Source organism: Lonchura striata, chromosome 2 (assembly GCF_046129695.1).
Source record: "Lonchura striata isolate bLonStr1 chromosome 2, bLonStr1.mat, whole genome shotgun sequence".
NCBI lineage: Eukaryota > Metazoa > Chordata > Aves > Passeriformes > Estrildidae > Lonchura > Lonchura striata.
In genome coordinates this window covers 111618119-111628819 of record NC_134604.1, presented here as the reverse complement: position 1 = coordinate 111628819, position 10701 = coordinate 111618119, and the positions used below count along the sequence as shown (strand labels likewise).

General features: G+C 45.8%; 1 protein-coding gene and 1 long non-coding RNA gene across 4 annotated transcripts in view; one reads left to right on the top strand and one right to left on the bottom strand.

The window, feature by feature from the left end:
* Nucleotides 1–2468: 2468 nt before the first annotated feature.
* Nucleotides 2469–9027, bottom strand: LOC110475683 (uncharacterized). The gene is made up of 3 exons (XR_002466307.3): nt 8849–9027; nt 8577–8623; nt 2469–2762 (listed from the first exon to the last, which is right to left on the bottom strand). It is a non-coding gene; the product is annotated as an uncharacterized LOC110475683 (long non-coding RNA).
* AGPAT3 (1-acylglycerol-3-phosphate O-acyltransferase 3) overlaps nt 9012–10701 on the top strand; it is an 85471-nt gene continuing 83781 nt past the window's right edge. The window contains exon 1 of one of the 3 annotated variants that reach the window (XM_021540017.2): nt 9012–9119. The gene's annotated coding sequence lies outside the window, so the exon portion shown is untranslated. Of the gene's footprint in view, nt 9120–9441; nt 9646–10701 lie in introns of those variants that run through there. The other 2 variants (XM_021540024.2, XM_021540020.2) reach the window with 2 other exon arrangements.

Below are 10701 nucleotides of genomic sequence, written 5' to 3'. Positions count from 1 at the left end.
TGGGCAGCATTTACATTTTATACTAAAAACTACATGTACTATATTTACAATAATGTGCCAATATCAATCATTTATGTTAGACAGCATGTCTCTACCTTAAACAAATATAAAAGTGTCACCATCACACCAAGACATGGAGGACAAGAAGGAGAAGAAGGCCAGGACATACCCAAATTCTTCCATCTTGACCCCTTGAACCCCTTATTTTAAAACCCTAAAATTCTACTTTTTCACTCTGTGTTAATTCAACTACCACACAACTCAAACTCTCGTGGCTTGTAATTCATCATACAGAGTTGGCAGTTTTTTCCATGGGCTAAAATCACAGATGCTTTTGACTTCATGCCAGGGTCTCTGAGCCCCCTGCCAGGGTCTCGAGACAGCCAGGACAGCCAGGGCGATGTCCTGGACTGTAACAATACTTGTTTTACTTGTATTATTGTTGTTGTAATTACTATTGTTGTCAGGGAGTCTTGCCCAAGGTTGTGTTTCAGAAAAACAAGAAGAAAGCAGCAGCAGTTTCCCAAGATTCCAGCACAGCATTGCTGATTCCAAGGCTCCTGTGCCTTTAGTGAGACTCGATTTGGTCCCTCATCCTGGGGAATGTGTGAGGCAGCACGTCTGTGTGTGTCTCCTGTGCTGATTTCAGAAGCTCAGTTTCCTCCCAGTGGTTTTTGGTGAGGCTGGTTGAGGTTCCATGTCTGGGACAGTGTTCTTTGCCACGCAGCTTCTCACTAGACTCTTCTCCATTCTCAAGTGATAATTTGATGAATCCTGGAATGTAAATAGGGCTATACAAAAAGGTCTCTGTTCTCAGACTGTGTCTTACTGGTGTGTTACAGAAGAGGAATTTCCTTTGCTTCTTGCAGTGGTTTTATTGGTCTCTCCTGGCAGATATCAAATGTGAAATCTACCACTTCCCTTCTGGAGTGCTAATACACTTCTGGAAGGTCTGCACTTATCCACTCATCCTTTTGATTTGTGTCAGAATCTGTGGTATTGATGATTCCAGGATTGTAGAAAGTCTCTGTCTTTCTGCCCTATTGCCAAAGCAGAAGCCATAATTGGTCTGTGCTGGTTTCAAGGTTGTTTATTCTGTTTATCTCTAACATGTTCTGCTGCCCTGCCCAGCTCTGTCCTGCAGGGCAGCGTGTGGGGCTCTGCCCTCAGTGGGATGTGACAAACATTAAATACCAGAAACTCCCTGGGCTGGATTTACAATAACGTGCCAATATCTGTCACCTACGTTGGACAGTGTGTCCCCAGCCTGAACCAACAGAAAAATGCCAACACCACAGTGAAACATGGAGGACATGAAGAAGGAGAAAAAGGATAAGACACACCCAATTTCCTCCATCTTGTCCCCTTTGAGCCCCTAATCTAGAATCCTAAAATTTTACTTTTGCACCTGTGCCACACTTAATTATTACTGATATCAAACACTCAGAGCTGGTAATTCATCCTGTAAGATTGAAAATTCTTTTCCATGGACAGAGATCACAGCCAGTGTCTCTGGGGGCTCTGTCCAGGGGGGTTCCTGACCCCTGCCAGGGTCCCAGACCTTCAGGGCAGCCAGAGGGAAGCCCTGGACTCCACAGATTTGATTCAGTTTGTTCTGCACAGCAATTTCCTGGGATGGTTTCAGCTGGCCTCCTGTTCTCTGCTGCCTGTTCTTTTCCTCGCAGTGATTCACAGGGTGTTACTAGAGAAGTCAGTTCTTTGCCATGATGATGCTCTGCTCACAATTTATTGTCTTTATGTTGCTTTCTATTTGCTTGATTTGAGCTCTAAAATGTCAGCTATGTTTTTACAAACAGATCATCCATAACAAACATTTTTCAAACAAATTACCTGAAAGTAAGTTTTTTTTCTGTCTTAACAAGGGTATTTGGTAGTTCCTCAAATTCATTATCTCATTTACAATGGGAATTGTTTCTTCCATGAATCCTATAAATACTGATTTATATATATATGATTTCACAGAGGCAAAAATCTCATTGTGAAGTCAGCCACAGTTCCTGCACTTGGATTAATGGATATCCTATTTCTGACCAGAAAATGTTTGCATTATGGGACATATTCCAATCTAGACTCCAGACTAACAGTCCCACTCTTAGTTCGCTATAATGACCTCTTCATTCTTAGTGTATACATGGGAGCAAGTACAATCATAGCAGACTTTTACAGCCTCAATCTCTCATAGGAAACTTGGGAAGCACCAATTGTTCATTTCCTTTCCAGCAGATTCCTTAACTTGGGCATTTGGTCACTGTGCATTACACCTACCTGCACTTGAATAATCCCTGGCTTTTTCAAATATGGTTGCTTTGGGGTTTTTGGTTTTTTGTGGGGTTTTTTTTTTGTTTTTGTTTTTTTTTTTTTTTGAGAGGAGAGGCTGCTTCATGTGATGATGCACTTGGATGTGCCTCAGAGACTCCCTGTCAGTAATTGCTGCTTTTCTCTTCTGTCACAAATACATCCAAACATTTCTTCCCAGCTGTAGATGTGCTGAAGCACTGCTGATGACACCAAATCTGCCATTCCCAGCTCTGGCAAGTCCAGGTTGTAACATGACGGTGGAACTGGCATTTCTCCAAACTTGCATTTTGTGAATATAGATTTTGAAGCAGCAATACATCAGCCATGGGATTTCTAAGGCTGTGTGAATTACAAATGCCTTCCATGCTCGTGCAGGGAGGGATGTCCACTGGCTCCTGTCTCTTCTCCTCTTAGCCACAGAAATGTGATAATGATGCTAAAATCTGCAACAAAATATGAAGAAAAATGTACCATTCTGCAAAACAGAGCACCAGTAACAGATGTTCAGACCAAACAGATAGCATGACATTCAATTTTTATTTCATTGTGTGGGGAAAATTACTCATGCATAGAGGTTAACACATAGAGAAAACCATACAAACAAGCCTGACTAAGAGAAATGTTGCTACAACCTGGTTACTAGTTCCCACCTGAGCTTGGGGGCTTATCCAGTACCTATTCCTACAAATTAACTGTGGCAGAAATAGGGGCTGGTTTTGCTCTTGGGTGTATTGTCACAATGCCAGTCTGACTCCAGAGCATCATCAAACCACATCTGAGATAACAAGGGAGTCAGACCCATAAATCAGGGATTGTAAACAATGATGGCAGATAATATTGGACAATCATCTCTGGCCTCATTCATTCTTAATAAATCAACGGAGATTTATGGTGCAGAGTGCAGCACCACTAAATCTTTGCCCTTTTAAAACTATGTTCATTGAGTTTCAGGCCGACAAAGCAATCGATTACTCCAGAAAAGCATTTTGAAGTAAATCAAAACCATGATAGGAAAGCACATCCATGTAACAGCAGCTTACTGAATTGCAAATGCTTCCAAAAACTGGAAAAAAGCAACTTCTTCCTCACAGAGGTATGCAATCAAGTTTACATCTATATTAGGGATCTGGCATGATGCAGTCTTTTATCTTTTTGTGGTTTACATGTTTATACAGAACAGGGCAGCCTTCCAGCAGCTCTGGCCAAAACCAGAAGAAAGCTTAGCTCTGAGTGAGGAGGCTTTTATTGGAGCAGTGCATTAAATAGGTGCACTGGCTTGTCAACACTCAGCTGTAAATCTGGAGGCACTGCCTGCAGTGCTGACCACCACCATAAACACAGAAAAACCGAGCAGTGTGTGAGTGCCTCTAGAGAGCAAGGTACAGAGAACCTCTCCTGATGTATTCCCAAAGCTCAGGGACCTAATTTGCACTCACATTTTGGCCCAGGTCCACCATTCTGGCAGTGCGAAGGGAAATCAATTGACTAAGCTTCCAGAATTACTTTACAGACTCAAACAGTGTCAAATCAATTTCCCGTGTCTGTGGCAAACACCAGGAAATTCAGAATTAAGAATCCCCAGTGAACTTCCCGCTGTTTCCTTGACCATATGTGTTTAGTGGGGTTTTCATTACCCCATCCTACTTCTCTGTATAGATGTTTTCTATAGATTAACCATTTTTTACTCTGTAATCTGGGACTGGGCACAGCTCGTGATCTGCCAGAAGGTGGTTGATGGAACAGGGCACTAAAACTCAGGATCAAACCTACATGCATGCAAGAAAATCAGTTCATCAAAGGAAACCAAGTAAAGAGTCACTCAAAGCTGAGCCCAAGGCTTTCTATTGGTAAATTAAAATGTTCATGGGTGTATTTCAGGACTCCTTAATTTTATCTGAAGTGGTTATGTAGCTCCTGGACCAGATAAATGATCACTGGGCTAAGTGATCTCCAGAGTCCCTTCCAGATCCACGCTTCTGCAGCCACACAACACAGCATGTGCTGGATTCATTTCCCACTCAGCATCTAAAGTACAGATGTTTAAACTCCCTGGGCTGCCTGTGTTATCAGAGGGAAACAGACCTGCCTGGGACAGTGAGCCCTGCTCAGGCTCCTGAAGCTGAAAATAAACTGCTAAAAGAGGGAGTGAATAAATACTGCTAAGAGGGGTTAAACCAAAATAGTGTTTTTCCAGTATTTCCTCAGATTCAATTATGTATAGGACTGTGATCCTGCTTCCTTTGTACAGAAAAGCTCCCAATGACATTAATGAGTACTTTTTTTTCCTTAAAAAGATGTACAAAACACAGCCCCTAGACTACAGGCAAAAATATGCAATTTCAGTATAAATCAAGAGTGCTTGGTTCAGCTCCAAGTGCTGTGTGAGAAGAACAGAACTAAAATTCACCTCAAGGCACCCAAAGACAGCAAATGAAATTTTGAGAGAAAGTGTAGGGATTGTAGTTACAGCAAAATGTGCATTGTGTGTTTGTATTGTGCAAGGTTTTGTTCTTCCCTGAGCAGCATGACCTATTTCCCAGCATCATGTGATTTTTGTATTGGAAGACTCTTCTGTAAAGAAATAGAATTAATTTTCCAGTGGAAAATAGACAATACTGATTTTCTTTAGTTCTGCCCAATGAAACAGTTTAACATTACTTTTTATTTATCTTTTTAAACTTCATCACCCTTTAAAAAGATACAAGTAAAGCATATGCACATACTTATCTGTTGCTGGAAATAGGTATTTTCATTAATATTTCATACAAAGAAATGTAAAAGGCATCAGGAAAATCCAAATTAAACTACACTAGGATTTAATATGATTTAAAGTCCATTTCCAACCACAACAGCAGCTAAGCACTTAGGCCTTTAAAGTGCACAAAAGGAATTTTAGTTGCCTTCTACACCTCCCACCTCACAGAGGGGCTTAAGTTTCCTGCTTAAATTCTGCTTAGTTGCATGAAGTTTTTTAAACTCTGCAGACGGAGATGAAAATCCAGGAATGTCACCTCTGGCTAAAATCATCTGGCATTCCTAAAACAGGAATTCCTGTGTTCCAGTCTCATAAGCAACACTATCAGACTTTGTGAGATCATTCCTAATTGAGCTAACACTAAATCTGAGAGGAGAGAGAGAGAAAAAAAACCCCCGAGCATATATATAACAGAGACATCTGGAAGGGAACTGTTTATACAAACTCAACAGCTTCTGGAAAGCTGGGCCCTTGAAGTACACACAGGCACTCCAAATCAGCAGTCCCTTCTGAAATGCCCTCTATATATGTATTTTTAGCTTGCAGCTTCTTTATTTCTAGTCATTTCTTCTACTGTACTGGAAGCCTTTGTAATTATGGTGATAGGACTTTTTTTTAATACTGGTGTAACTCAAAAATGGCTAAATGAAAGCTGATCACACTTTTCCAAAGGGGGAAAAAAAAGTTTTATGCATTGAGAAATGTCAGCTCTAACAATAATTCATTTTCAAGTAACTGGTAGAAAGCTGTGCTCATAGAACAGGTTTCTGTTCATTTGTCATTAACAGCTGCACAACCCTGCCAGGGACACAGCAAAACAGGGAATTGTGCAGCAATGAGTAGAAGGCAATGCTGAACATTTGGCAAGCTAAGCAGATACTCAGTTAGGTTGGATTTAAAGCATTAATGACTTTGGGAGATGAATTTTGGCTTTCTCCATCTTTTGTATCACATGCACATTAATGCATTGTGTCAGCATGCATTTTTTTCTTGAGACCTCAAATTAATTAGAGCTTAAATTTAGGACAGGATGTGTCAACACTAGAAAATGTTGATGTGCTTCACACGTGTGACCAAAGCTGTGCATCTGTGCTTGCTGGAGCACCCCTGAATTTTGAAGAATAGATGAGCCCCAGTTCAATGTCAGTTTTAAGTCTCCTTGACCATTCAGCAGCTTGTGCAGGACCTGCTGTACCGGTATGCCAGTGATTGTCAGGATTCTGCTCACTCCAGGTGGGAATTGGGGCTTCTCTGCATTTGACTGGAAACAACAAGGAGCTGCCTTTGCACCAGGGTGTTGAACATGCCTTAGACACGGCTCAGTACTGAAAACTAACATGAAAACCTTCTCCAGTGATTTCTAACCAATGGTTTGAGAAGCCAGAATGAGATCTGGGGAGGGAGGTGCTCTAGCAGGTGAAATGGGTACTAAGAGAGTCTCTTCAGATGGAGACAAAATGTGCTTCTGATTATATTCACACTTCCAGAAAAATTGACAAGATCAGTGCAGGAGACTTTCTTTCCAGGGTGCCCTGCAGACTTTTTGGAGTTCTCTGAAATAGCTGCTTCACTCATGCTCTTAAGCAGATTTCAACTGCTTTGATGTGTTGAGGGGATTTTGCTCAATTGAAAAGGTTAGTAGTGCTTTATTTGAAATCTTGCTTCATGCACACAGCAAAATCTTCAGTGGAAGAGTTTGTTTAAATCCTGGGGATGATAATGGATAAATATCAGGAGAGTTGCTCTCATTACCCAGAGGTAATGGCCAGAACTTCAGAGAGCTCTCTTAAGTGCTGAGAAAGAGAAGATGACATTTGCCAGAAGATGTCAGAACACAGCAGAGCAGGAATATGGAAACTCATGTCTTGGCAAACTTTGTAAGTTCGTGTAAGTAATCGTACCTTTGGGGATTTCTAAAAAGCTGTTTCTGTGTTCATGATTTTTATTTCGAAACTTTAAAAGTACTTTTTTTTTTTTTTTTTTATCTGCCTTATGCTAAAATACCCTGTGAATGCATTATCCTTTCAGGTTTTCATTTTGATAATTTGATTCTTATGTGCACAACACTCTCACTGGACACAGTAAGCACTGCAAAATAGGACTGCCAGTATGTAATAATATAGGGAATATATACTTTTCTGTAGTTAAAATTTGGGTAGAGCAGAAACAGGTCAGGCAAGCTTAATTGTCATCCTGTTGGTAATACAATCTGAGTATTTTTCTGACTGAAGAATTACATCATGCTCCGTTTCTGCAGTCAAACTACCACGAGCTACTTCTCTGAGATCATTTCTCTGAAGGAGCTACTTCTTATCTGGAAAAGGATTTGTGAGGTACACTAAAATTCACACGAAGAAAAAAAAAAATGAAGCGCTACTCTATGAGCATCCTTCTCCTAACACAAAAGTTGCAGGAAAAAATGAGCTGCAAATACCTGTGTGGAAAATGAAGACAAAGAGGAGGCTCAGCACTTCAGAGGAGCCTTTGTCCTGTCTCTATTCCATGGGAGGACTGAAATACACCTTCCTGCAGGAAGCCAGGGAGGCTGCTGGAATTTATGCAGCCTCCTGTAAAGCCACATCAGCACAGGAGATCAGCCAAAGGGTTTGTGGTTGGCCAAGGCGGCGTGGGCTGAGCAGCATTACACGAGGCTGTCAGAACTGCCAGGAGGAGGCTGTGCTGGAGGACAGAGGGAAGGAAAAGCAACACACCCACCTGACCTAAGGGCAGAAATCCTACAGCTGGAAACCAGCTGAGAGCTCTGGGATGGCAGTAAAGGCACAGCAATAAAGGCATTTAATGGCACTTCAAGTACACACAGCACATAAATATTTAGATATTCCTTGTGTGTACTTTTCAAAAGTAGGTCGAGTTATGGTGTTCTGAGTGTCATATATCACAGGCAAAAGAGGGAGAACATTTGGAACCTAAAACACAGTTAAATCAACTTTTTTTTTTTTTTTAAATATAGGTCTGCTCTAGCTGCTGAGGGTAACATTTGCTTTATTGTGAAGATTCAGAGAACATTGTGACCCTCTCTTTCCACGTTACTGCCTAATGTTAATCTCCTCAAAATCTGTATTCTGGAAGTACTTTCAGAGGTAATGAACATGTGATCTTGAAGAAAAAGCTTTAAGAGCTGCAAGCAGTCACCATCTTGGAGATCACATCCAACTATTTAGTGGCATCAGTAAGGTGTTTGAAGGATGACCCTAGGAACTGGTATTTTAAAAATGTTCTGATTCAACTGTTTTGTTTTGTTTTCATTTTCTTCTCTTTTCTTCCTTTTTTTTTTTTTTTTTAAGAAAAGGTCTTGGTTTCCAAGGTTTGATAATTCCCATGCTGCATCCAAGAAAGCAGAGGAAGACCTTCGTACCTCAACTTATTATTGCCCATAAAAACCTCTTCATGCTGAATTTCTCTGGTCAGGACAGACCTTGCAGGCAATCCCATCACATCCTGAGAATGATTACAAACAAAACCATCACCTTTTAAAACTTACTTTGAACAACGGACCAAACTCGTACTTTGATGCGTTCCGACCTGCTCCTTTATGTTATGTAGGAACAAAAATACACCATCAGTCTGCTGGTGTCACATTTGCACCAATCAAATAGCCCAGGTGAGATCCTGCTCCTTTCATGGAGCGCTTCCACCGTGCTCGGTCCTCGGCAGGGCACGGATTTCTGCAAGCGAGCCCCCACCCCCTCCATCGCTTCTCCTCCATCCCGCCCCGGGACTGTGCCATTTATTAACACCGTTCCTGTGCCTTACTGCGAGTTTCCGTCATCCATCCCCCACGGCTCCATCTCCGCCTGTCCCCGCACGGATCCCCCGCGCTCGGCAGCTTCGCCCACCCCAGCCGGGCGCCGCCCGCTCCCTCCCAGCCCCGCGGGGCGGCTGCGGCGGGGCCGGGCCCGCGGGCACCTCCCTCCATCCCTCCCTCCATCCCTCCCTGCGTGCCGCGGGATGCGCTGCCGGGCGGGCGGGCGCGCACGGCCCGCGCTCCCCGGGGGCAGCGGCGGGAGGCAGAGCCATGTCTCCGGTGAGCGGCACGGGCGAGCGGTGTGGCTGCGGGGGAGCCGGGCAGGGTAATCTCCGCACGGCCGCCAGCGGCACGGCGGGGTGCTGGGCGCGGTGCGGGCGCAGGGGGAGCGGCTCCGCCGCATCGCGTCCCGCTGCGGCGAGCCCCGGCCGGGCGCTGCGGGGCGGAGCCGCGCCGGGCGGGAGGAGCGGCGGCGGCGGCGGCCCCTGCCGCCCCCGCTATCTGACCCGACCTTCCCCCTCTCCTCCTCCTCCGCCCCCCGGCTCTCCTGCCCCCAGCGGCCCGGGAGGAACTGAACCATCGCCGCACAGGAAGTAGCGGCTGCGGGGAGCGGCGGCAGCGACAGCCGGGGCTGCCGCACTCAATGAGCGGCGCTCCCGCAGCCGCCCGCCCCGCTCGCCCCTTCCCCGCCTCCCGAGGGCAGCGGCGCCGAGCCAGCCCGCCGCCGCCGGGGGCTGGAGGCTGAAGCGGGCAGAGGCGGCTCCGGGTCTTGAGGAGGAGGAGGAGGCGGCGGCGGGGACTGCAGGTTGGTGCCGCTCTGCCGGTGAGGCGCGGGTACCGGGATGCGGGGGGGAGACGGGCGGCGGACTCTCGGCGGCCGGGGCACCATCCCCGCCCGGCGCTGCCGCACGCCGGGGGCTTGGCCGGGAACCCCTTGGGAGAGGCCCCGGCGCGCCGCCCCCGCTGCGGCGGCTCGGGAGGAGGCGCGGCGGGCCCGGCCCGGCTCGGTCCGGCGGTGCCGGTACCCGGGGCGGCGGGACCGCGGCGGTGCGGGGAACGGCACAGTGGTCCCGGCTGGAAAGCATCCTGCCCATCCCGGGTGAGATGGACGCCGTCCCGGGAGCGCAGGCTGGCCGCTCGCTGCCGGGAGGAGGGCGGCTGGGATCCCCGCCGAGTGCGAGGGATGGATGGATGGACGGACGGACGGACGGATGGATGGACGGGCAAAAAGTGGGGGAACGGTTTAAAACAAAAAGAAAGAAAGAAGGAAAGCCCGTTTCGGAAGAGCCAGGCTGTGCCTGGGTGCACGGCTTGCGAGTGCAAAAATGGAGCAGAGCCAACCCTATTGATCTGAGAGAGGCAACTAAATGGGATGCTGTTGTGCCTGGATTCTGTTCAGAGGGTGCTGATGGATATATTAAGGTGTTAGCCTAACGTGTAGGTATCTAAATAAGCACGCTGATTATCCCCTTAGAGCTTTTAATACACTGTCTTCTGATAGAAATTTTTTGTGTTGAGATGGTTACCTGTTTCATGCCACACTTGTATGTTCTTCATATTTCCTCACTGATTAAGCAGAGAGCCTCTGTGGTATGAGAAAGTGTCAAGAGTTTCCAAGAATCTTGCTGCTCATTCTTCAAAGCAGCATAATATAATCTCATTAGCTCATCGTGTTATCTTCCTCATTAATTTCGAGGCCAAAATAAACTTCATGGCCTTTCCACCTCTCCTGCTCTGAGGGAAACAGGCTGGAGTCCAAGATGGCATGTTTGCTGTCAGTGAGTTGCTGATGTGCCAAGCGTGTTTGGGAGCAGAGTGGTAAAGCTCTCCTCTTGACTTGGCACTGTTTCTCTTGTGATGA